We start from the raw sequence: 25441 nt of genomic DNA on the forward strand, positions 1-25441 counted from the left end.
GATGATGTATAACCCAATCCTACCGCATCTATCTGCTCATGAAGCAACATTTAAACTACAAAACAAATAAATAAACAAAACACAGCCTCCAGACTCATTCCACTAAACAAGAGTCATAGATGATGTACAGCTTTGGTTACACTCAGGAAGAACAATAAAGCCATTTCAACAGACAGCACTAGCAAATGATAAAACGTAAGTGGTTGCTCTGTTTACTATATTAACTAGATTGCCTGTGGCTACATGTGGCCAGTTAGAGATGGGGTCACCATCATGGCAAGGCATTGCTCTCCAGCTAGGAATGATTTCCTAAAAAAAGGGTAATGGAAGAAAAATCATTCAAGTACAAAAGGATAAAATAAAATAAAGGGGGAACCTATTATAAGAGGCAAGGGGCTGAATTACCCTTGCTCCTAGTGCACAAAGCAGTATTGATCTTGCTGAAAGTAAACTAGGCAAGATGCAGCGTGCTGTATTTATATTTCTGCTGAATTGCATTTTTGTTCAGAAAAATTCTAAGTTTTCATTTTGACTCCATAGATTGCAAGTATTAACGGAAGACATTGTTCCCAGCATGCTTAGTGTGTGTGCATATGATTAATAACTCACAGTGCTTCTAACAGAACAAATGGTAGATAGGAGTGTCAGAATTTGCTGCCAGTCAATGGATTAGTCAGGTGCTGAAAATGTGTAACAAAGCCTCTGGTCCTGTCACTGTGAAGGCTCATATACACGTACCAACAATCTGTCAAACTATCTTCCAAATGTGTCTGTTGGTAAATAAGTTGGACGTGTGTACAGCTGGCAAACAACCAGATGACCAACTGATAATTGGTTGTGTGCCAGATTCAACCGGTGGATCAATCTGACCAACTAACAGGCAGGTTGGAATGTGTGTACAAGTTTTTTGAATAACTTTGTTGTTTTTGAATGCGGGCATGTTGTGAAGTTTGTTATTTAGCTTGCATACATAGTATTTAAAGAGGAACTCCAGTGAAAATAATGTAATTGGAAAAGTGCTTAATTTTTACAATAATTATGTATAAATGATTTAGTCAGTGTTTGCTCATTGTAAAATCTTTCCTCGCCCTGATTTACAGTACATTCAGACATTTATCACATGGTGACAGTTTTACTGCGTCAGGTGATCTCACTAGAAGGAGATGCTGCTTGCTTTTTTGGCAGTTGGAAACAGCTGCTATTTCCCACAATGCAACAATGCTCCCACAGTGTGAAGTCAGGACCTCAGTGCTGTGAGGCACTGACATCACACTGTGGTAGGGGTTTCACCACAATATCAGCCATACAGAGCCCCCTGATGATCCGTTTGAGAAAAGGAAAAGATTTCTCATGGGAAATGGGGTATCCGCTACTGATTGGGATGAAGTTCAATTCTTGGTTACGGTTTCTCTTTAAGTAAGTTGGTGGTTTATTTGGTTAGTTTGTGTGTACGTACTGTTGTGTGGTTGGTCATGTTGTCCATTGGTTGTGCATTAAGTTGGATGTGTGTATGAGCCTTTAGGCTAAATAGCCTCAGTTCCCACTTGTGTAAAAAAAAAAAAAAACACCTCCGAGAAATGCAGGAAGCAGATTCTATTTTCAAAAATAGCCACCGCTTCCAGTTGTGCAAAAAATTGATCCGTTGTGGCAAACGGAATGCAGAGACCTGCTCTGTTTTTTTTCTGGATGAGCAGATGCATTACCTAAAGTCACCTCTGGTGCTAACCCATTCACCCCAGATGCAAACGTGATGAAAAAAATGGAGAGGACACTTAACTGGTCTATTCCAATCCGGTTCAAGCATGCCTCTGCTGAACTGCAAATTGCACCGATTCTTACTTCTCTGGCAGGGTGGCAATGAATGGACATGCTTCTAGCACATGAGCAGTTTCTTCTGTGTGGGAGGGTTGTTCTGTTACACACTAAGGGCTGGGGCACACCGAGCGGCTTTTTGAGCGTTTCTGCAGCCGCTTGCGGCTGTGGATACGCCAGGGTAATGCATTTCAATGGGGGTCTGCACACCACAGCGGGAGGCGTTTTGCAGAAACGAATCCTCCCGAGGTGAGGCATTTTTGGGATTGTGGAGGCGTTTCTGCCTCAATGTTAGGCAACGATCAGAGCGGTTTGCCGAGCGGTTTTGTTACAGAAGCTGTTCAGTAACAGCTTTACTGTAACAATATATGAAATACACTACACTGAAATCCGCAGCAGCAATCCGCAAAACGCTAGCAAAACACCTCGTAAAAATAAAAAACAGCGATTAAAAATCTGCTAGCATTTTGTAGATCTGCTAGCGGGTTTTAGTGTGCACCGGGCCATAGGGAATGATCTACTGATATAAAGGATCACACTCAGCAGTAATTTGCCCTGTATTGTCACTGTCAAATGGGATGTCACCGCATATAGCTCAGGTAGCGCTGTGATGGCCATTCATAGACAACTGCTGATAGGTTGCACTTAGGTGAGCAGAGAATTCTACATGCATATGCGTGATTTTCCATTCTCTGTCAACAAGCATCACCTCAGTGGCTAGCTGCCTGCTGTGTTCCTGGGAGATGTGTGGTAGCTGGTCTTCTTGTACCTGTTCACATATTCATGCGCAGTGAATAGACCAGAGATATTGAAAAATAATCTTAATGTAAACAAAACTATGCAGTGCAGCTTCCCAGCTTCATCAACCCATCATTCACCATTTAAGAAGCTACAAACCAGGAAAGTGAAGCATATGATTATTAAACTGCACCCACAATCTTTGAATTCAAAGTGGACTATTTACATTTCCAGCCACCACTAAAATGAGCCACCTGCAAAACCCAGCTGCATAATATGGGCCAACGCAGAGATGGATTAAGCTGTAATGGGGCCCTAGGACAGGTAGTAGATTTGGGGCCCCCTTGTGGTACTTTTGGTAAGCTGAAGTGAAGAGAGGTCATAAAAGGTGGCAGATGGGCCCATTGAAACCCACTAGCCCCCAAGCACCAGCCTAGGTTGCCTGATGGATGATCCTGCTCTGTGGCAAGATATATGTAACACACGAGGCAGCTGCGGCGAACAGTACCGCCGCCGCAGCTGCCTCCATGCCGCCATCCGTCCTCCTGGCGTCTAGGACGCCGAGGATGGAAAGTTCGTTTGTTCAAGAGGTCGCCGTCTCACGCGGGCGCGCGCACAGACGGGAACTTTATGCGAGGAGGAAGCCCGTCAGCTGACCTGCTGATCGGCTGACGCCAGAGGAGTCCCACGGCGCCCAGGATTGGCTGATTCAGAGGGGCGTGCCAGTGGGGTCTTCTCTGCTTCTTAAGCCTCCGGGCTTCATTCAGTGGTTATCTGTTGTCATGAATACATAGCGTGATAGCGCTCAGACCTTAGACTAGATCCCAGGTGTTGATGCCAAGGACTTCACACCTAGACTAGGATATTGCTTGTATTGTATTGATTTCCTGTGCATGACTCTTAGCTAAAACTCTGATTCTGATCCTGCTTTCTGAATCTGTACTTCTGCCTATCTGCCTTATTTGTTGCTGAACCTCTGCCTGATTACCGATTACTCTCTTGCCTCACGATTCTGTACCGATACTTACCTCTCTGTTGCTGAACCTCTGCCTGATTACCGATTACTCTCCTGTCTCACGATTCTGTACCGATACTTATCTCTCTGTTGCCGAACCTTGCCTGTCAGACCATTCTACTCACCAGTGGGCCCTCGCCACTGGTGAGGTGCTAACTTCACCAGCTCCTCTGGTGAAGTTTTTTTTAGTGCAGTACTGTTTGCATGTTCTGCTCCTAGGCTGCAGTACAGTCTGAGTCACCTGCTTCTCAGGCGATCATTAGTGCAGTACTGTTTGTGTCTCCTGCTACTAGGCTGCAGCACGGTCTGAGTCACCCGCTCCTCGGGTGACCACTCGGCTGCAGTACACTCCGAATCACCCGCTCCTTGGGGGATCCGGTCTCCGCAGTATCGTATCTCCAGCTTGCTGGAGTTTGAACTCTATTACACGGTCAGTGTACCGATAGTACCTCACCAGCCCTCTGGTGAGGTCTCATAAAACTATTAAAGTTACGGTTGCACCAAGCACTATACACTCAGCTCTTTGTGTTGCTATACTGGTATTATTGGTGATTCTGCAGCTCACACATAATCAGGTATAGCGTCTGTATTATTGGTGATTCTGCAGATCATCAAATAATCAGACATCTGAGTTGCGACACCCAACCGTTACAATATACTAATAGAGGTAAATAAAAAAAAATATGGCTTCAGTTATCCATTATGACTGACTATTCTGGGGTAGTGTAGACCCTGTTAGGTATCTAAAGAAAAACCTCCTGATAGATAAGGACATTGTCAGGAACATTGTTAATCATGAAATGGATGAATTTAGAGTGATAAATATTGATTAACCACTTGAGGACCACAGGCTTACACCCACCTAGTGACGAGGCTATTTTTTGTACAATTCAGCACTCTGCAGCTTTAAAAGTTTATTGCTTGGCCATACAACTTAGCAGCCAAATGAATCTTTCTGTTGGCGGGATCTGTTTGCTGCTGCATTTTTTTAAATTCATTTTATTGTTGTTTTGTTTTTCAATGAAAATTGCTATTTTTTTTACGTATTCCTCCCACCTTCCCTCCCTCCCCTGAGATCCAGTGACTGTGATTACCTCTCATAGGCATCAGCCTATGAGAAGGATCTGATTTTGAGCCACTCCAGGGGACAGCCAAGTGACAGGGCTGTCCCCAGTACAGTGCTGCGCTAGATTGCAACGCTGTATAAACGCTGCCAGCCAGGGAATGCACGGCCGTAAATAGCATATCAGCCGTGATCGAAGCATGCCACGCTAATCTCCGCCCACCGCTCTTGACACCAATCGGTATTAGGCGGTCCTGGGTGAGCCACTCTGCAACTGCCCATTGGCGTTAGGCGGCTGCAGAGCAGTTAAAAACATAAGGAATGCAAGAAAAAAACAAAAAAAAAACAGGAAGCTCAATTGTGGGACTGTGGGAAAAGGATGGATGAGAGGCTATATAAAAAGAAATCTAAAATGCACTTCATTGCATAGTATAGTCATTAGAAGGTGGTGTTATGCTCAAACTTTTTGTGCCATGTTGGACATTGTACTACATTCATACTTAATAGAGCTATAGTAATTATATTATACATGTATCCACCATTTATATTATCTATTTTATCTATTGCGAGTATACAATTAGAATGCTTTTAAAGACTAAAGTACAGTATATTGATAACTGCTCCCACCTGTAAAATTCTTGAAGAACTGATACATGGTGTAAAGAAACGCGGAAAAGCCACCGCTTCCACTCAGAGCAAGACGGCTGTTTCCGCAGATGGCATGGCGGAACGCGGAAAAACCACCGCATCATTGGTCCAGCACTTAGGGGAGGCGCTGGAAAGCGCTGATGTATATATACTGGGCAGTGGTGCTCAGCAGAGCTCGAATATTCGAGTAGCTCGAATATTCGAGCTCTTTTTCAGCTATTCGAGCTCGAATAGCTGCAGGTATTCGAATGGGCTATTCGAGTAAACTCGAATAGCTCATTCACTATTCGCGCTATTCGAGCAAATAGCGCTATTCGAGCTCGAATACCGAGCTCGAATAGCGTCATAGCCCAGATTGATGTCCTTAGAGCCAATCAGAGGGCTCCCAGGCCCTCTGACGGCAGCCAATCACTGAGGGGGACCCTGGCCAGCCCCTACCCTATAAATAGCGGCCGCCATGTTCGGTTTTTCCGTCCTTGCCTGACTTTGTACAGAGAGAGATCTGCTCCTTTGTGCTTTGGCTTAGCAAGAGCTTTATTGTGGTCAATCACCTAGCGTTTTTGCTCACATACACCTCCTATATACACCTATATTGTTGTTAGTTAGATACAAACAAAAAATGTACAAAAAGCGCTCACAGGAAGTGGAAATAAAAATAAAGCCAACAGTACATGAGAATTTTGTAAACACCAGTCTATAAATGGTGGAGCGCTGCCTGGCTATTAGTGAGATAGCATTTAAAATAGTACAACAATAGGTTTAAGCGCTCATATCAAAAGTCTCTATTATAAAAAGTTCATATATTCAGAAATCGGCTGGCAGCACTGTAAAGACACACTCCCTTCCCCCAATTTGGAGAGACTCACCGGACTTTGCGGCCTAGATGGGCCCGATAACGCATCAGGGGTATTGGCCACCCCTCAGCCTCTCTGGCAACCTCCGGGATGCTGCACTCCTTGCTGTCGGTATGCTTGGTCAAGACAATCTTGATAGCACCTCCATAAAAGGAAAGAAACCGCTCATAGCGTAAAAGTGCAAAAAGGGAGTAGTCCCGCTTTTATTAAAAAATTAAAAACATCAGGCACAGCCTACAAGTGGCTCTAGCGGCTATGCAGGGTCGGGGGCAGCAGCAGCCAATCCCAGAAACTTGGTAGGCCCGGCGTGTCCCCTCCACGTAACCTGCAATCCCCGCTATGTGTGTCAAAACACAATCCCCGCTATGTGGGGCGCCCCTGAGGAGTTGCCTAGCAACGAAACGCGTGGGGCGGAGCTACGGAGCGGCGCAACGTACGACGTCACTGGACGCAGTGACAGGTCTTATGCGCCGGTTTTGACACACATAGCGGGGATTGCAGGTTACGTGGAGGGGACACGCCGGGCCTACCAAGTTTCTGGGATTGGCTGCTGCTGCCCCCGACCCTGCATAGCCGCTAGAGCCACTTGTAGGCTGTGCCTGATGTTTTTAATTTTTTAATAAAAGCGGGACTACTCCCTTTTTGCACTTTTACGCTATGAGCGGTTTCTTTCCTTTTATGGAGGTGCTATCAAGATTGTCTTGACCAAGCATACCGACAGCAAGGAGTGCAGCATCCCGGAGGTTGCCAGAGAGGCTGAGGGGTGGCCAATACCCCTGATGCGTTATCGGGCCCATCTAGGCCGCAAAGTCCGGTGAGTCTCTCCAAATTGGGGGAAGGGAGTGTGTCTTTACAGTGCTGCCAGCCGATTTCTGAATATATGAACTTTTTATAATAGAGACTTTTGATATGAGCGCTTAAACCTATTGTTGTACTATTGTTAGTTAGATAGACATTGTATTTTAGTTAGTAGCTTTTGTGTTACATAGAGAGAGACAGCTGCTGCAGGCTTACAGCTTTAGGCCTCAGGGCCTGCCTGTGTGGGCAGCTGTTCTCTCCTGTCCTCTGTTTATTTCTCATCTATACCAGTATTTCTGCTGTCCTTTACTATTGATTGATTGTATTTTGTATTGTAGTTATATACTGTAACTGTACTAGGACACTCACTCAGTCACTGTTCATAGGCTAGCTCCTGCGTGTGCGTGCACTCACTGTCTGTGTACACACACTCTATTTCCTTCTGATTACTACTTATTATTGTAACTGCTAGTTGTACTTCCTGACTGTTACTACTTACTTACTGTACTAGGGACACTCACTCAGTCACTGTTCATAGGCTAGCTCCTGCGCGTGTTTGCGCGTGCGTGCACTCACTGTCTGTGTACACACACTCTATTACCTTCTGATTACTACTGATTATTGTAACTGCTAGTTGTACTTCCTGACTGTTACTACTTACTTACTGTACTAGGGACACTCACTCAGTCACTGTTCATAGGCTAGCTCCTGCGCGTGTTTGCGCGTGCGTGCACTCACTGTCTTTAGTGTACACACACTCTATTTCCTTGTGATTACTACTTATTATTGTAACTTCTAGTTGTACTTCCTGACTGTTACTACTTACTTACTGTACTAGGGACACTCACTCAGTCACTGTTCATAGGCTAGCTCCTGCGCGTGTTTGCGCGTGCGTGCACTCACTGTCTGTAGTGTACACACACTCTATTTCCTTGTGATTACTACTGATTATTGTAACTGCTAGTTGTACTTCCTGACTGTTACTACTTACTTACTGTACTAGGGACACTCACTCAGTCACTGTTCATAGGCTAGCTCCTGCGCGTGTTTGCGCGTGCGTGCACTCACTGTCTGTAGTGTACACACACTCTATTTCCTTGTGATTACTACTGATTATTGTAACTGCTAGTTGTACTTCCTGACTGTTACTACTTACTTACTGTACTAGACACTCACTCAGTCACCTCGCCCACCAACCCACTCCATTAAAGTACCCCACTTTTCACCCGCCCTTTTAAAAAACTTTTGTGTTTACGCCCAAAACATCGAAGATGTCTGGAAGTGGCAGCCAGCGCGGTTTGGGCAAGGGGAAGGGCAGCAAGGGAATCAGGAGGAGAGGGAGCAGCATTGTGGCTAGCCGCGGGCACGGCCGCGCCACCATGCACAGTTCCGCAGCAGCAGCGTCAGTGGCTAACATTCCTCCTATAGCCACTGGCCATGTGGCGCCGCCCAGCAGGAGCATCTGCAACTCACGCTGCAAACGATTCAAGGTCGGCTGGCACACCAAAGTCAGTTTCCAAGCAAATTTATTGAATGCACAGCATATGCTGTGCATTCAATAAATTTGCTTGTTAACTGACTTTGGTGTGCCAGCCGACCTTGAATCGTTTGTATTGGATTGATGTCGCTTCTACATCAAGGCTGGCTGAGCACCCAATAACCCACGGCAAGGTGTGCCTATCCTAAACCCAATATTGCAACTCACGCTGCAGAGACACAGCAGCAGCAGCGTGTAGCACCTGCTCCGATTTTCCTCCAGCCGGGTCGGAAACGTCCCATTGAGGAAAAGGATGCAGACACTGTGGTGCAACTGATGACGGAGGATGAGCAGCCCGCCATCAGCTCTGCATCCGAGGCCTCCACCCTCACCACCACCCCTGTTCGCAGCAGCCGCCCAGCAGGGCCTGGGGAGGAGGCCAGTTCACCGTCAGTCAGCAGTCTTTTTACCCCAGGCACCATCAGGGTATTGTCTGCTGTTGTTGGCAATTTTGAGGAGGAGATGCTGATGGGCACTTTGGGGGAGGAGGGATTGGACAGCAAGACTGTGGCGACAGTCAAGCAGCCCATCCATGCATCAGGAGAGGAGTTTGGGGGGTCATCATCCCAGCAGGACATGTTTCAGGAGGGGGAGGATGATGATGACATGGTGACAGACAGAGACTGGGTGCCACCAGCTCCAGGGGATGTCGTCATCAGCAGCTCTGAGGAGGAGGAGGAGGATGCACTTGTGGGCCTTGCAAGGAGGCGCATCATTGCAAGCATTGGCAGCAGTAGGTTAGGTCCCACAGCCTGCTGGTGTCTCAGGCTCAGCAGCAGCAGCAGCAGCATCTGCCAGTACCACCACCAGCCGCACCCAAGCCCCCCCCCCCAACCACCACAGGGAGACAGGCAGCAGCGGTTCCATGCCGTAGGGGGTTGTTTTTGTCACCAATCTGGCGATTTTTCACCATGCCCACAGTGTACAGCAAGTACGCCACTTGCAACCACTGTCAGCGGAAGTTGAGCAGAGGTGCAGACCCCTTAAAGTTCAGCACCAGCTCGCTCATCAACCACCTTGCTGCGAAACATTTCCACCAGCATGAGGAGTTCCAGAGGCTGAAGGCATCTGGTGCTGGCAGTGGCACCACACCCATCACTGCACAGCCTTCAGCAGCAGCAGCAGCAACAGCAGCCACCCGCCCTCCTGCTCCTCCAGCAGCACCAGCAGGAGTGCGGAAACGCACTGCTCCTCCCCCCTCTGCAACTCCTGCCGCCGACACTGAGGCCTGTTCTGGCAGCCAGTCCTCAGTGGCCTCCTCTTCTGTGTCCGCTGATTCCCGTGCCAGCAAAAGGCCACGCCAGAGCCTTTTGAGCGAGTCCTTCCAGGGGGTGGTTAGGGCTCTGCCTCCCAGCAGCCGTCGCGTGCGGCAGCTGAACGGCTTGCTGGCACGGGCCATGTGCTTCCAACTCCTGCCGTACACGCTCGTGCAGGAGGGGAGCGACATGCATGCGCTGCTTGCTTGTGCAGCCCCAGACTGGCAGCTCCCCAGCAGACACTTCTTCGCCCGCAAGGCCATTCCTGCACTGCACCGCTTTGTGATGGCCAATGTGGAGCGAGGGCTGGAGCACGCGGTTGGTGAAAGGGTCCACGTCACCATGGACTCCTGGAGCAGCCGCTTCGGGACAGGCCGCTACCTGTCCTTCACTGTCCACTGGGTCAGCTTGGTGGAAGGGGGTGAGGATGGGAGAGCAGCAGCGGGCACAGCAGCAGCAGCAACACAGTGGGTGGTGCCACCCCGCAGGGTCAGGGGAACTGCAGCAGGTTCCTCCGATCCTCTGCCATCCTCCGGCACACCTGGCCAAACCCCCCGCCTCAGCAGCAGCGTGAAGGCCCGCCACTGCCAAGCGCTGCTGCACTTGGTCAGCCTTGGGAAGACCAAGCTGAGGGCAACCCATGTGTTGGCCAAACTCCAGAAGCAGGAGAGGATTTGGCTGACCCCCAGAGGCCTCAGAGTCGGAGAGGTGGTGGCCGACAATGGGGCCAATCTGGTTGCCGCAATAGACAGGGGAAACCTGACCCACATCCCCTGTCTTGCCCACGTGCTGAACCTGGTGGTGCAGAAGTTCTTGCGCACCTACCAGGGGATGGGCGAACTGCTGGAAACGGCAAGGAACGTTGTGCGTCACTTGCGGCGCTCGGCTGCAGCCTGTGCGAGCCTGGAAGACGTGCAAAAGGAGCTGGAGCTGCCACGCCATCGGCTGATCCTTGACGTTCTGACTCGCTGGAACTCCACCCTGGCGATGTTGGAGCGTCTGGTTGAACAGAAGCACGCTGTCAACCAGTACCTTGCCCTGGCCACTGTTTCCGCCGCTCAGAGAAGGGACAAGACCAGCAACATCCCGTCCATCGTCCCCGATGATGACTGGAGGCACATGCAGCAGGTGTGCTTAGTGCTGGCTCCCTTTCTGCAGGCCACTAACATGGTGAGCAGGGACCATGCTATGGTCTGCGAGTGGGTGCCCCTGGTTTGTCTGCTGAACAGGGCCCTCGATGCTTTGCTGGAACAGGGAGCGGCAGCCTTGGACCAGCAGGAGCGGCAAGCAGCTGCACAGTCCACCTCTGAGGGGGAGGAGGAGGAGGACTTGGTGGAGGTCCCTGACCTTGCTGCTGATGAGGGGGATCAGCACAGCGCAGCTGAGTTGGTGCGGGGGTGGAGAGAGGATGAGGCGGCAGAGGAGGAGGATGAGGACAGCAGCACTGCCATCGATGTGCCAGCACACGTGGCCCGCCTCTTCCCAATGGCAGCGCACATGCTGGCGTGCCTGCGCAGGGACCCCAGAGTGATCCAGATGAAGCAGAGAGAGGAGATCTGGATCAGCATGATGTTGGACCCACGCCTCAAGGGGAAGTTGAGCCAGTTCCTGCCACCTGCAGGAGGAGACCCAGCGCAACAAATAAGGAGCTTGCAGCAGGCCCTTGTTGAGCGCTTGGAGGAAGCCTTCCCCCAGCCTTCCACCCCCACTGTCCAGCCAGCACAGAGGCAGCAGCAGGTGTCTGCATCCAGCAGCAAGTGCCCCACAGACCTGCTGTCTCTCAGCAACGAGCTCTACAGGACTGTAGAGGCTCCGGATGCAGTGACTAGAGAGGAGGTGCATGCAGCAGCATCCTCCTCCGGTCACAGCCAGCGCCTGACCCGAATGGTGGCTGACTACATGGGGTCCTACAGCGGGCTTGACAGCGATGCCCCTGTTGATCCCATGGAGTATTGGGTCAAGCGCCTGGAGATCTGGAGCGAGCTGGCGCAGTACGCCCTGGAAGTGCTGTCCTGTCCCCCTTCCAGCGTGCTGTCCGAGCGCTGCTTCAGTGCAGCTGGTGGCGTGGTCACCGAGAAACGCTCACGTCTGTCTCACAAGTCTGTGGACAGACTGACGTTTCTCAAGATAAACCAGGCGTGGGTGGAAGGCGAGTTCCTGGCCCCTGTTGTCGGCGAGAGGGGGACATGAACTGAAGAACCATCGTTAATGTGCCTTACCACCCTTTACCACCTCCTGGCTCCTGCTCACTAAGCCAGCCTGGTTCACTTTGACTTTTACGTCGCCTGCAGCCACACATTTTACACCTACAGTGGGCTGCTGTGTACTGCCTTTCTGCTGTCTGTCTGTGTTTCCCACTGTCAGGGTACACAGATTTACCTTCTGCTGCCACTCTGCCACCAGCTAGCTATTACGTCAAACAATAGCTATATATCTGTGTAATTTGTTTTACAAACAAAACCAAAAAAACATTAAAAAAAAAGGTTTAATTTTTCTGAGGTGCCCGGGTTGAAAACTGTGTTGTCCCAGTTGTGTATTGGACACAATGTGGGCTGCACGACCGCTGTCTGGGACCTCCTGTTGTGTTTATTTACGCCCTGGTATCACCGCTAGATACCAGGGCTATTATGTCACGCTGCCTGCCTCATTGACTGCCTGCTGCCACACACTCATCCTCCTCCTCCTGCTGCTGAATTTACCTCCTGCTGTCTGTGTGTTTCCACTGCCAGGGAGCACATACAATGGCGCTTCCAACATGCGTGCGCCACCAGCTATTTGTTACGCTCAAAAATAGCTGCATTTCTTTAAAAAACCAAAAAAAATTATATATACTTTTTATTAATACTGTGTGATATTATTTTTAGAGGTGTCCGGGTTGAAAACTGTGTTGTCCCAGTTGTGTATTGGACATGATGTGGGCTTCACGACCGCTGTCTGGAACCTCATGCTGTGTATTTACGGCCTGGTACCACCGCTAGGTACCACACAGCCTATTATGTCTCGCTGCCTGCCTCATTGACTGCCTGCTGCCACACAATCATCCGCCTCCTCTTGCTGCTGCTGCTGAATTTACCTCCTGCTGTCTGTGTGTTTCCACTGCCAGGTAGCACATACAATGGCGCTTCCAACATGCGTGCGCCACCAGCTATTTATTACGCTCAAAAATAGCTGCATTTCTTTAAAAAAAAAATATAAAAGAGAAATAAGTGAAGAAGAAGAAGACGATATAGAAAAAGAAGGAGAAGAAGAAGAAGGAGAAGAAGATGAAGAAGAAGAAGATGAAGAAGAAGAAGATGAAGAAGATGAAGAAGATGAAGAAGAAGAAGATGAAGAAGATGAAGAAGAAGATGAAGAAGATGAAGAAGATGAAGAAGAAGAAGAAGATGAAGAAGATGTAGAAGAAGAAGATGAAGAAGATGAAGAAGAAGATGAAGAAGATGAAGAAGATGAAGAAGATTAAGAAGATGAATAAGAAGAAGATGAAGAAGATGAAGAAGAAGAAGATGAAGAAGATGAAGAAGAAGAAAAAGAAGATGAAGATGAAGAAGAAGAAGAAGAAGATGAAGAAGATGAAGAAGATGAAGAAGAAGATGAAGAAGAAGATGAAGAAGAAGATGATGATGAAGAAGATGAAGAAGATGAAGAAGAAGAAGATGAAGAAGAAGAAGAAGACAATATAGAAGAAGAAGAAGAAGAAGATATAGAAGAAGATATAGAAGAAGAAGATATAGAAGAAGAAGATATAGAAGAAGAAGATATAGAAGAAGAAGAAGAAGATATAGAAGATAAAAAAGAAGAAGAAGAAGAAGTATATACAGTACTGAACAAAATTCTGGACACAACTTCTCTTTCCACCTTTTTTTTTTTTAAAGGAACATCCCCACATAATCACTTGCTGTTGTTACTTGGAAAAAAAGATGTTTCTTGCATCATTCACCCTCAAAACAAGTGTTGGAAGCTATTTAAGGTCAATTCGAATAGTCATCTCGAATAATGAGCTCGAATACCGACTCGAATAGTGAGCTCGAAGTCCGAGGTCGAATCGAATAGTAAAAAATATTCGGCTCGAATATTCGACTGAATTCGAATAATTTACTATTCGAATTCGACCAAACTCGAATAATAAAAAGGGGTATCCGAGCATCACTAATACTGGGTGCTGGTCATTCTCTGGTTGTCTGTCGTTGCGATCACAACGTGGTAGCACTCAGACCTTGTTTGTATCTACTGTATGTTCTAGCATAGTTTCCAAAGGTGTTGACGATCAAGGACCTCACACCTTAGCGTTAGGAATTATTTGATCTGTATTATCTGTTATGACCTTTTGCCTGCCTGATTATTCCTCTGAACTCTGATTCTGTACCTTGCTATTTCTGATATCCTGTTGCCAAACTCTGCTCGTTCCTGAATTCTGTATCTGCCTCCTGACTCTGTACCTCGTTATTCTGATACCCCGTTGCCGAACCCTGCATGTCTTTTGAATTACGTATCTGTCTCCTGAATCTGTACTTTATCTGTCTGTGTATTAACGACCTGGCTTGCCCTACTACAAGAACTGGCCTTACTGTTAGAGGCAGTTCCCAGACCTGTTAGGGACACCCCCTCTTTGGTGTCACTTTTGCTCTGTCCTTCCTTCACTCAGCCTGGCTCCTCCCCCGGGAGAGTCTAGGCCATTGGAAGGAACATACTTCTGTGCAGTACTCCTTACTGCCCCTGTACCTTCTCCTGAGGTGCAGTACCATAGGTATTATTGTTGCACCTAACACTCACTTGTTATCTCAGGTGTCCAGAGGTTAGTAGATATATCTGATTATCGGTGATACTGCAGATCACCAATAATCGGGTATATTCTGTATTCTCGGTGATACTGCAGTTCACCGGTAATCAGACCCTCTCTGTGTTACACCGATCGTTACAGAACGACAGACCAAAACAATATGGACGCACGCACTGACCGTATGGGCGCACTTGCCACTTCGGTGGATAACATCAACCAAGTGCTGGGTAATCACCAAGCGTTAATTGATGCCCTATCAGGGTCTGTACAAGCCCTCCAGACATCAGTGGATGAGGTGCGATCCCCTCCTAGCATTGACATACGTATGCCCGTACCCGAAAGATTTTCTGGCCACAGATCTGACTTTCGTAATTTTAGGAGTAGAGTGTTATCCTATTTCGAGTTGAGACCCCGATCTTCAGGAACCGAGGCCCAAAAGGTCACATTTATTAAAACCTTGTTATCTGGCGACTCCCAGACATGGGCATACAGTTTACCCACCGGAGATTTAGCCCTTACCTCTGTGGAGGAATTCTTTAAAGCCATGGCTGTAATTTACGATGATCCGGACCTTGCCTCGACTTCTGAGCGGAAGCTCAAGCTCTTGCGTCAAGGCGAAGATTATGCAGCGGAATTTAGGAGGTGGTCAGTTACAGCTAGGTGGGACACTTATGCCCTATTAGATTGTTTCTTGTCAGGGCTGTCTGATGAGGTCTCTGATCTGATGCTAGGTCAGCCTGAGCCCAGAACAGTCGATGAGGCCATCTCAGCGGCCATTCGGACCGTCCGCAGGCTGCGCTATCAAAAACAGACCAGGGGTAGTCACCGTGTTAGAGTGGTCTCTTATGCAGCAACCCCAGTGACCCCACCTCCTGCTGCCTCGTCTCCTCCCGTCTTGCCTCCACCCGAGCCAATGCAGATTGGTCGGTCTAAGCTATCCCAGGTGGAGCGAAGACGGAGGATGACTGAATAACTGTGTCTGTACTGCGCTGAAGGGGGGCATAGAGTACGGAGTTGTCCTAATAAGCCGGGAAACGCTGCCGTCTAGGAGTTGTAGGGGGTAACACCCTAGGCGTACGTCTCTTACCCCAACAGGATAGACGGTTACTTCTCCCTTGTACAGTTACACGGGAGGATAAAACCGAGATCACTGAAGCCTTTATTGATTCAGGCTCTGAGGCTAATTTTATGGATTTTGAATTTGCTAAGAAATTGGGTATTCCTATCGCCCCGGTAAAACCACCCATTCAGGTTACGGCAGTAGATGATTCCCCTTTGCAGAAAGACCATCCGCTGTCTCGGACACCGGAGGTGGGAGTCACTATAGGGGTACTGCATACAGAGAAACTGCAGTTTTTTGTATTACACATGACATCCTCCACTATCATCTTAGGGATGCCCTGGTTGCACCTTCACTCCCCACAGATCAATTGGGCCACCGGTCAGCTAACGAGTTGGTCAGATCACTGTGTTCAACAGTGCTTAGGGAAGGTGACTTTGGGCCAAACCAGGGTGCATATGGAAGGGGTACCCGAGCAGTATTCGGACTATTCAGATGTGTTTTGTCCCAAGGCTGCTGATAATTTACCTCCACATCACCCTTTCGATTGCCCCATCGATCTCCGGTCTGGTTGTATGCCTCCTCGGGGCCATCTGTACAATTTGTCTGGGCCTGAAAAATTGGCCATGCAGGAGTATATCCGTGAAAATTTGGCCAAGGGCTTTATCCGCCCATCCCGATCGCCGGCCAGGGCAGGCTTCTTTTTTGTAAAGAAAAAAGACGGGGGCCTGCGGCCGTGCATTGATTACCGGGGCCTCAATAACATCACAGTGAAGAATCACTATCCGTTACCCTTAATAGATGATTTATTCACGCAGGTCACCGACGCTAAGATTTTTTCGAAGTTAGATTTATGAGGGGCATACAACCTGGTACGAATAAGAGAGGGCGATGAGAGGAAAACGGCCTTTAACACACCCGACGGGCATTATGAGTACCTAGTGATGCCCTTCGGGTTGTGTAATGCCTCGGCCGTTTTCCAAGAACTCATCAATGAGGTCTTCAGAGAGGTGTTGGGGAGATTCGTTTTAGTTTATCTTGACGATATACTTATTTTTTCCAACAACCTCTCTGAGCATAGGACCCATGTTAGATTTGTGTTGGACAAACTGAGACAGAACTTGCTTTACGCTAAATTGGAAAAGTGTATATTCGAGGTAACATCTGTCACTTTTCTAGGGTACATAATTTCCACCTCAGGCTTGTCTATGGACCCTGCCAAAGTCTCCGCTGTTCTAGAATGGCCTCAGCCGGTTGGGTTGAAGTCTCTTCAGCGGTTCTTAGGCTTTGCAAATTACTATAGAAGGTTCATAAAGGGGTACTCCACAGTCATTTCACCCCTCACCAGTCTCACTAAAAAGGGGGCGGATACCACTCACTGGTCCCCTGAGGCTTTTCAGGCATTTTCTACCTTGAAGGAATTGTTCTGTTCAGCACCCATCCTAAGACATGTGGATACTTCTTTTCCTTTTGTTGTTGAGGTAGACGCCTCGGAGGTCGGAGTGGGGGCTGTGCTGTCTCAGCGGTCAGGCTTGCAGGGTAGATTGCATCCGTGCGCCTATTTTTCTCGTAGGTTCTCCCCAGCAGAGAGAAACTTAGATATAGTCAACAGGGAGCTCTTGGCCATTAAATTGGCCTTTGAAGAGTGGCGTCATTGGTTAGAAGGAGCAGAACATACGATCACGGTTTACACTGATCACAAAAATCTGGAATACATCGAGGGGGCCAAAAGGTTAAGCCCTCATCAGGCTCGATGGTCCCTGTTTTTCTCAAGATTCAGATTTATTATTACATACACTCCGGGTAGCAAGAATATCAAGGCAGATGCCCTCTCCGGGTGCTTTGAACCAGAGACAGCACAGCCCTCCGTTCCTGAGACCATTATCCCACAGAAATTGGTGCTAGGTACAACTGAAACTTGGGAAGACTGGAAGAAGACTTTAAGTCCCTTCCAGCAGGACATCCCGGAAGGGAAGCCGGATGGGGTTATGTTTATTCCGCTACCATTTCGTCTCCAGGTCTTGGAGATGTTCCATTCGCACAAGAATGCGGGACACCCTGGGGCATCTAGAACGCAAGATCTCATGGCCAGGTGTGCCTGGTGGCCTTCTCTGGCAGCGGACTGCAAAGAGTTTGTTAGAGAGTGTGTGGTTTGTGCAAAAAGTAAGCCCTCCCGGCTGGCACCTGTAGGTACGTTACAGCCTTTGCCCACCCGAGTGAGCCGTGGACCCACTTGTCCATGGATTTTGTGGGTGAGCTTCCCAGGTCTGAGGGCATGTCGGTCATTTGGGTGGTAGTCGACCGCTTCAGCAAAATGGCCCATTTTGTGCCCTTGAAAGGACTCCCCTTGGCCCAGAAGTTGGCCGACTTGTTCATCATCCACGTTTTTCGGCTGCATGGCATTCCAGAAAACATAGTGTCAGACCGAGGAGACCAATTCATTTCTAGATTCTGGAGGGCATTTTGTGACCAAATGGGCATGAAGCTGTCATTTTTGTCAGGCTACCACCCTCAGACCAATGGTCAGACTGAGAGAGTTAATCAGGCATTGGAGCAGTTTCTAAGGTGTTACGTTGCTGAGGCGCAGAATGACTGGGTCAAATTTCTGCCCTTCGCAGAGTTTGCACAAAATAATTTGAAGAGTTCTTCCTCTGGTTTTTCTCCGTTTCAGGTAGTGAATGGGAGATTGCCCAAATTTCCCCATTGCCAGTTGCCTCCACTCCGTTTCCCGCTCTGGAGGCCTGGCAAAAGTCTTTTAAAGACATTTGGTGGGCCGTGAGAAACAATTTGGAAAAAGCGTTTCAGAGTCAAAAGGGTCAAGCTGACAAAAGACGTTCCTTAGAGTGGAGGTTCCAACCAGGAAACTTGGTTTGGGTGTCCACACGTCACTTGACCCTGAAGCAGCCTTCAGACAAGTTGGGCCCCAGGTTTGTGGGTCCATTTCCGGTAGCTAAAAGAATCAACAATGTCACTTATGCCATTGATCTCCCGGTCAGCATGCGTGGCGTGAGATCCTTTCATGTGTCCCTACTCAAGCCAGCAGTCCATGTGGGTCCCACTACTCCTCCTCCTGTGATGGTAGATGACCAACCTGAGTACGAGGTAGAAAAGATTTTAGATTCACGAGTAGTACAGAACTCGGTGCAATATCTGGTGCACTGGAAGGGGAATGGTATTGAGGAAAGAACATGGGTACCTGAGGGTCGCATGCATGCTGATAATTTGAGAAGGGAGTTCCACGCCCTACACCCTGAGAAGCCTGGAAGAAGCTGTAAAGAAACGCGGAAAAGCCGCCGCTTCCACTCAGAGCAAGGCGGCTGTTTCAGCAGATGGCATGGCGGAACGCGGAAAACGCCGCCGCGTCTGACGCGGCGGTTAGCACGCATGGATCTGGCACTGACAGTTTGTCGCAGGGCGGGGAGACCGCCGCAACTTGTGCTGGTAGCGGTGCGACCAACCCCGCGCACGGCTCTGCAGAGACATTGCAAGACTTGACAGGTGGGGCTGTAACCAGTAGTCCACCTAGATTCAGAATGACACGCATGCGCGCGGAGAGGCAGAGCTTATATGGCAGCCAGAAAAGGGTCAGCTGACCAAGGTGGTCAGCTGACAATTCCACCACTCCTGATTGGTCCAGCACTTAGGGGAGGCGCTGGAAAGCGCTGATGTATATATACTGGGTGCTGGTCATTCTCTGGTTGTCTGTCGTTGCGATCACAACGTGGTAGCACTCAGACCTTGTTTGTATCTATGTTCTAGCATAGTTTCCAAAGGTGTTGACGATCAAGGACCTCACACCTTAGCGTTAGGAATTATTTGATCTGTATTATTTGTTATGACCTTTTGCCTGCCTGACTATTCCTCTGAACTCTGATTCTGTACCTTGCTATTTCTGATATCCTGTTGCCAAACTCTGCTCGTTCCTGAACTCTGTATCTGCCTCCTGACTCTGTACCTCGTTATTCTGATACCCTGTTGCCGAACCCTGCATGTCTTTTGGATTACGTATCTGTCTCCTGAATCTGTACTTTATCTGTCTGTGTATTAACGACCTGGCTTGCCCTACCACGAGAACTGGCCTTACTGTTAGAGGTAGTTCCCAGACCTGTTAGGGACACCCCCTCTTTGGTGTCACTTTTGCTCTGTCCTTCCTTCACTCAGCCTGGCTCCTCCCCCAGGAGAGTCTAGGCCATTGGAAGGAACATACTTCTGTGCAGTACTCCTTACTGCCCCTGTACCTTCTCCTGAGGTGCAGTACCATAGGTATTATTGTTGCACCTAACACTCACTTGTTATCTCAGGTGTCCAGAGGTTAGTAGATATATCTGATTATCGGTGATACTGCAGATCACCAATAATCGGGTATATTCTGTATTCTCGGTGATACTGCAGTTCACTGGTAATCAGACCCTCTCTGTGTAACACCGATCATTACACATGGATTCATTTTCCTGGGATGGAATTTTAAACTTTTGAAATCAAATTTTATATTTTTGTCTAAATGCCGCCAGTCTATTTTCATGAAGTGCTTGCACGCTGTTGGAGAATTCACTGTTTTTTGCCTGGACTTTCATGTTCTATATTTGTGTTTATACTTTTTGAATACCTGGTAATCCTATGTTGTTTTGGGAACCATCTTCTTTTTTCTGGGTAGTGTCCTGGTACAAGATGCTCCTTCATTTGGGTTCCTATGCTTATCTTTAAATTCAAATGTTCTATCGTATACTATATTTTGAGCAGATTTTTTTAGTATGAGAAGTCACGGCCCTCCTACATACTCAATATTTGTATTACATCCCATTGAAGTACTTTGTCTACAATTTGCTCATTCCTAATTGTCTGTATTAGTATGACTTCCTGATTGGGACTGGTCTGGGCTTAATCTCCACTGTTTTACTGTTTATGCTTACGTTACTTTTCTTTATCTTTGTATGTGAAACTCTAGTTGTTTAATAAATAGTTTTGAAACTAAATTAGAACAAGGGACCAGGGGAGACTAAATGCTCCTCTTTTAATTAATTATTATAAAGCTGCTCAGTTATCTCAACTGGCAGCTGTAAATGCCAAATACATTGCCCCTATTTGGGTTGAAATAGAATCTTGCCTCCTTGGTCCCCTGTCCCTACCAGGTATAATGTGGTCCACAACAATTCATAATGCACACATCAAAAAACTCTCACCTATCTCTGCACACTCATTGAATCTGTGGTCCAAGATGAGATATATATGTGCTTTGCAATCCCCAGTATCCTGTATGACAAATATATTAAGAAATCCTAACTTTCCCCCAGGTCGTAATGGTGGCTCGCCAGTTCCAATGGTGGACTCACAAGGGCTTAACTACACTAGGAAAATTCCTATCATCCTTTAATATTTCCATGCCTTGACAATTTGGAGTTGACCACAATGTTCTGCTAGAGGAGATGTCAAGGTTTTTTAATTTCTCCATAAAATTGACTCCCCTTTTGAGGTAAGATGCAAAAATCAACCTATGGACAGAGGCTTAATTTTGGAGATTTACTCTACCTTGACACACTCTCCCTCTCCACCCAAATTAGAAGCACAATTAGATTGGGAAAGAGACTGCAACACTACTATCTCAGACAGTAAGTGGGCACACTGTTCTTCAACACTTTTAAGGAATTCCCTATTTTACTCCTCCATTGAAACGTCCTTTAAGCTATTCCATAGAATATATTTTACTCCAACAAAACTTCACTTATTTTATTCTAATACCTCAGATAGATGTTTCCACAATTGCAACCAAAAGGGAGATCTATGGGGTATCTGGTGGGAAAGCAGCAAACTGACAGATAGAGATCAAAATTTCTATAAAATATGGGACCCTTGGATTAATTTTCAAGATAATCTTGGTCTCTCATACACACTTAACAACTTCTGATCCCCTATACTACTAAGAAATTGTCCGCAGCACTGACAAAAATAGAGCGTGCTTAGGGCCCAAACCAAATGAACTACAAGTATTAAAAAAGAAGGCCCATATACATAGCACCACTCCAATCCATTAGTAATGGTACAAAAAAGTTTTATTCCAAAAATATTCACATATGATAACTATCGACACATATAGGAGTTCAATATGTACATTAAAAACAATTAAAAAGACCACATAGTCCTAAAACATCCAGCTGCAATAATTCATATATCCTAGACATATATTGATAAATATAGGATCATTCCAATAATAATAAATGCCACCTTGGTGGGCATCAAATGAGAGCTCATCAGTGGTAGAACCCGGGTTCAGTACCTACATCAAACAGTGAAAAAAATTGTATATAGATATAATATAAAATGAACAAAATGCTAAGTGCTGATAATAATTTGCAATGATAAAAACAGACTGCACAAAATAAATAAATGATAGGAGCAGCCTATAAAGTGAAGTGCATGAAAGGCAAGGAGTGAAAGTGAAAAAAGGAGATACTTAGAATAGAACTTCTGATCCCCTGACAACTTGTGGAAATATATTACGAATGATGATATACTGCATTGTATCTAATGTCCTTGATTTGGATTAGACTGTTCTCCCCATTATATGTTTAATAAGTTTTAATTCAAACAATGTTCTACTTGTCCAATACTCACCTTTCCCTTCCCCACATTCCCTCCCCCTAATTTACCTTATTTTTTCCCACTGGATGATACCGTTGGCATGACGTGGTACCTCCACCCATGGTACATCCTTTTATCCTACATTGCCCATTTCCCTTCCAATTCTTACCTCGTTCTTCCCATACCTACCTCCCCCCAGTTTCTCCTATGTAGGCATAAGAGAACATACTATACCTCTATTTGATTGTATATATACGTCATGTACCTGAAGACATTTTTATGTGTTAAAATTAAATGTGTTCTCTGTCACATGACAAGCAATAACTTGTATTACCCCACATGTGGGGATCACATTATATCATTGTGTTTTTTCATGTGTATTCTTCTTTATTAAACACCCTTGAATTGAAACTAAATGCCGCCAGTCAGATCTTTTGGTTCACCTATCTGATACAAAAGGGTAGATTGCACTATAGATCTGAAATGGTACTACTCAATGTTTTTATCTTGACATATCTAACTATTTGTATGTGTAGTAAATGATGAAGCTGTTACAAGATGTGTACATGATATCTGGACATAGATAAGGAAAGACTGGCTGATACTCCTCAGTTTATGAATTACTTAACATTTTGAAATGCAAATCAAAAGTCAACATCACCACAAATATCACCATGGAAACACCTAGTGAAAATTTAAAATGCAACTCTATTACCTCTTAAAGTACTCAATTACAGATATGCATGGTAACAAAATAATGATTTCTTTGACATTAACAGTTGCCTAACATCTTCATGTGTTCCTGTTTAATGCCAAAAGATGTTGTAATCATGCTGTAGTACAAACACCCATTTAATGATACATTTGTTATGGAAATTACCTGAGTCTGAGGAACATCTAAATGTCATGGAACAAGACTCTTGCAGCTTTACCACCTTAAATGTATTATTTAATAGCCTTAAAAGTTAAACTATTTGTTACAGCACACCTATCAGTCATCATTCCTTAATTAATAATGTAAAAGATCATTCATTTTTAATATTTTAGACTATGCTTTTAAAGAGTAACTAACCCAGGAATGAACTTCATCCCAATCAGTAGCAGATACCCCCATTCCCGTAAGAAATCTTTACCTTTTCTCAAATAGACCATAATAGGGGTCCGTGTGGCCGATATTGTGGTGAAACCCCTCCCACAGTGTGATGTCATGACCATGGTCTTGACAGTTTGCTGTCTGTGAACCTCATTGGATTTTGGTAAGTATCCACTTTTTCCAACTGCCAAGAAAAGAATATCTCCATCTGTGCATAGAACTTTCAGTAAACGAGCATTCCGTACAGATTACCTGGCAGGACTAAAGATGTCGCTACCAGTGATACATTTCAGAATATAAATTAGGGAGAGGAAAGATTTTACAATGGGAAAACACTGACTAAATAACCTATAAATGAATATTGTAAAAAAATAAGCCATTTTTATTCTGTAATTTTCATTACAGTCCTTCTTTAAAGCGGACCCAAACTCTTGCACGGCACACAATGAAAAATCTTTATTTCACAAAGTTACTGAACAATTCCCTTCTCTGTGTTCTGTGTTTAATTAGCTGGGTCTAAGTAGTAATTCTAGTCAGCAACTGTGAATAGACTGCAGGAGATCTCTGTCTAGGCAGCTCTCCATGTACAGAGGCATAACTAGAGGGGAGCTGCACCTGCGATCGCAGGGGAGCCCAGGGCTGTGGGAGCCCAATCTACTAACCTCCCCATCCTGCGATACAGGGGACTATACTTCAGATCAAATGGTTTGGCTACCCTTGTTATGGGTGTGAAGATCATGATAGCCACATTTGCTTTATGACCCGTGTGAGATGGGCCCCAAGGCCAAAAGGGGCACCAAGGGGTTGCAAGATAATATTGGGGGGAAGGGGGCATCATAGTTTCGCTGGGGGGGCATGAATTGTAGTTGCACCACTTTCTGTGTGAACACTTTTGCAGTGCTCCCTGTAAAAGTAAATCCAAGTTAAAAATTCAGGTTTTCTGAAGATTTCCATAAATTGTAATGAAGACCTTTTTTCCCATAAAGGTTTTCATGCTGTGGCTAATCTTTTAGAGCAGAGGAGTTCTGAGTTTTGTTCCACATTAAATCTATGTTAACCAGATTCTTGCACAAAAATATGAATGCCCTTACATTTATTCTCAAAGCATTTTTAAATATTTTTAATTATATAAAAAAGACTGGGACATAATGCAGAGTTCCATCAGTATGGTTGAGTGAATAGAGAAGAAACCTTACCATCCCTAATACCTAGATCACATGATCCTTCATTAAATGCAGAATATTGTAAGGTGGCTCTACTCACTGTGCTTATCGGAACAGTGCTTTTCAGCGCTGCTAGATTTGGGCGCAGCCGGCGCCACCATAGAGTATAATGGGAATCACATTTACAGCGGCGCTCAGTGAGTAACGTCGGTGCCGTCAGAAGAAAGAGTCGACGTTGTTTAAAAACACAATAATTCGGCCTCCAGCAATCGCTGGAAGCCGAATTATATATCATTCCCCCACTATCCATGGCAGCCTGGAGGGGGAATAGTAATTAACGCGGCTCGGACTTGTGCAGAAGCAGGATCAGCCATATACCGGCTGTATCTTGCGCCCGAGTCTACCGGCTCCGATTTCAAATCTATGTGTGCTTATAGCCTTATTGTATAGTGGTGTCACCTGGCTGGTACAGTAACCTTCAGTGGAACAGACTGTTATGTTCGTCGAGTGAAGGGTGGCAAGTGACAACAGAAATAGCTGCTGGAATATCACAATATTTCAGTAATACTTTACATACTTTTTCCAATCCTTGACAAAAGTCTTGGGAACTAGCTCGTAGCTTCTGAATATTTAAAATCTTTATTTTGATAACAGTTCTTTTTTTCTACCTACACTTAAGCATTTTATATTAAATTTACAATGGTGCTACTTGTCCTGAGCAATCTCAGCGAGAACAATTTTATTTTGGCAAAACTGCTATTGCTTAAAGCAATCTGTAATATTTTTTACAGCTATTAAATGGCTTTTAAAGTGTTCTAAATCAAAAATCTATTTTTTTCCTTTTGCTCGTACAAATTGTTTTGTGTTTGCAAAGTCATATCTAAGCTTAGTGCTTTGTACCAATTTCATATAACTTAAAGAAAGGAAGTAGGAAAAAAAAAACACACCATGTTGCACCTGTCTCAAAAGAAATACTCTTTAAATATTAGTATTCACAAAGCTGTTCTGAAGCATGCAAGAGGCACATCTTTGAATGTTTACATTATATATT

This window comes from Hyperolius riggenbachi, chromosome 3 (assembly GCF_040937935.1).
Source record: "Hyperolius riggenbachi isolate aHypRig1 chromosome 3, aHypRig1.pri, whole genome shotgun sequence".
NCBI classification, from domain to species: domain Eukaryota; kingdom Metazoa; phylum Chordata; class Amphibia; order Anura; family Hyperoliidae; genus Hyperolius; species Hyperolius riggenbachi.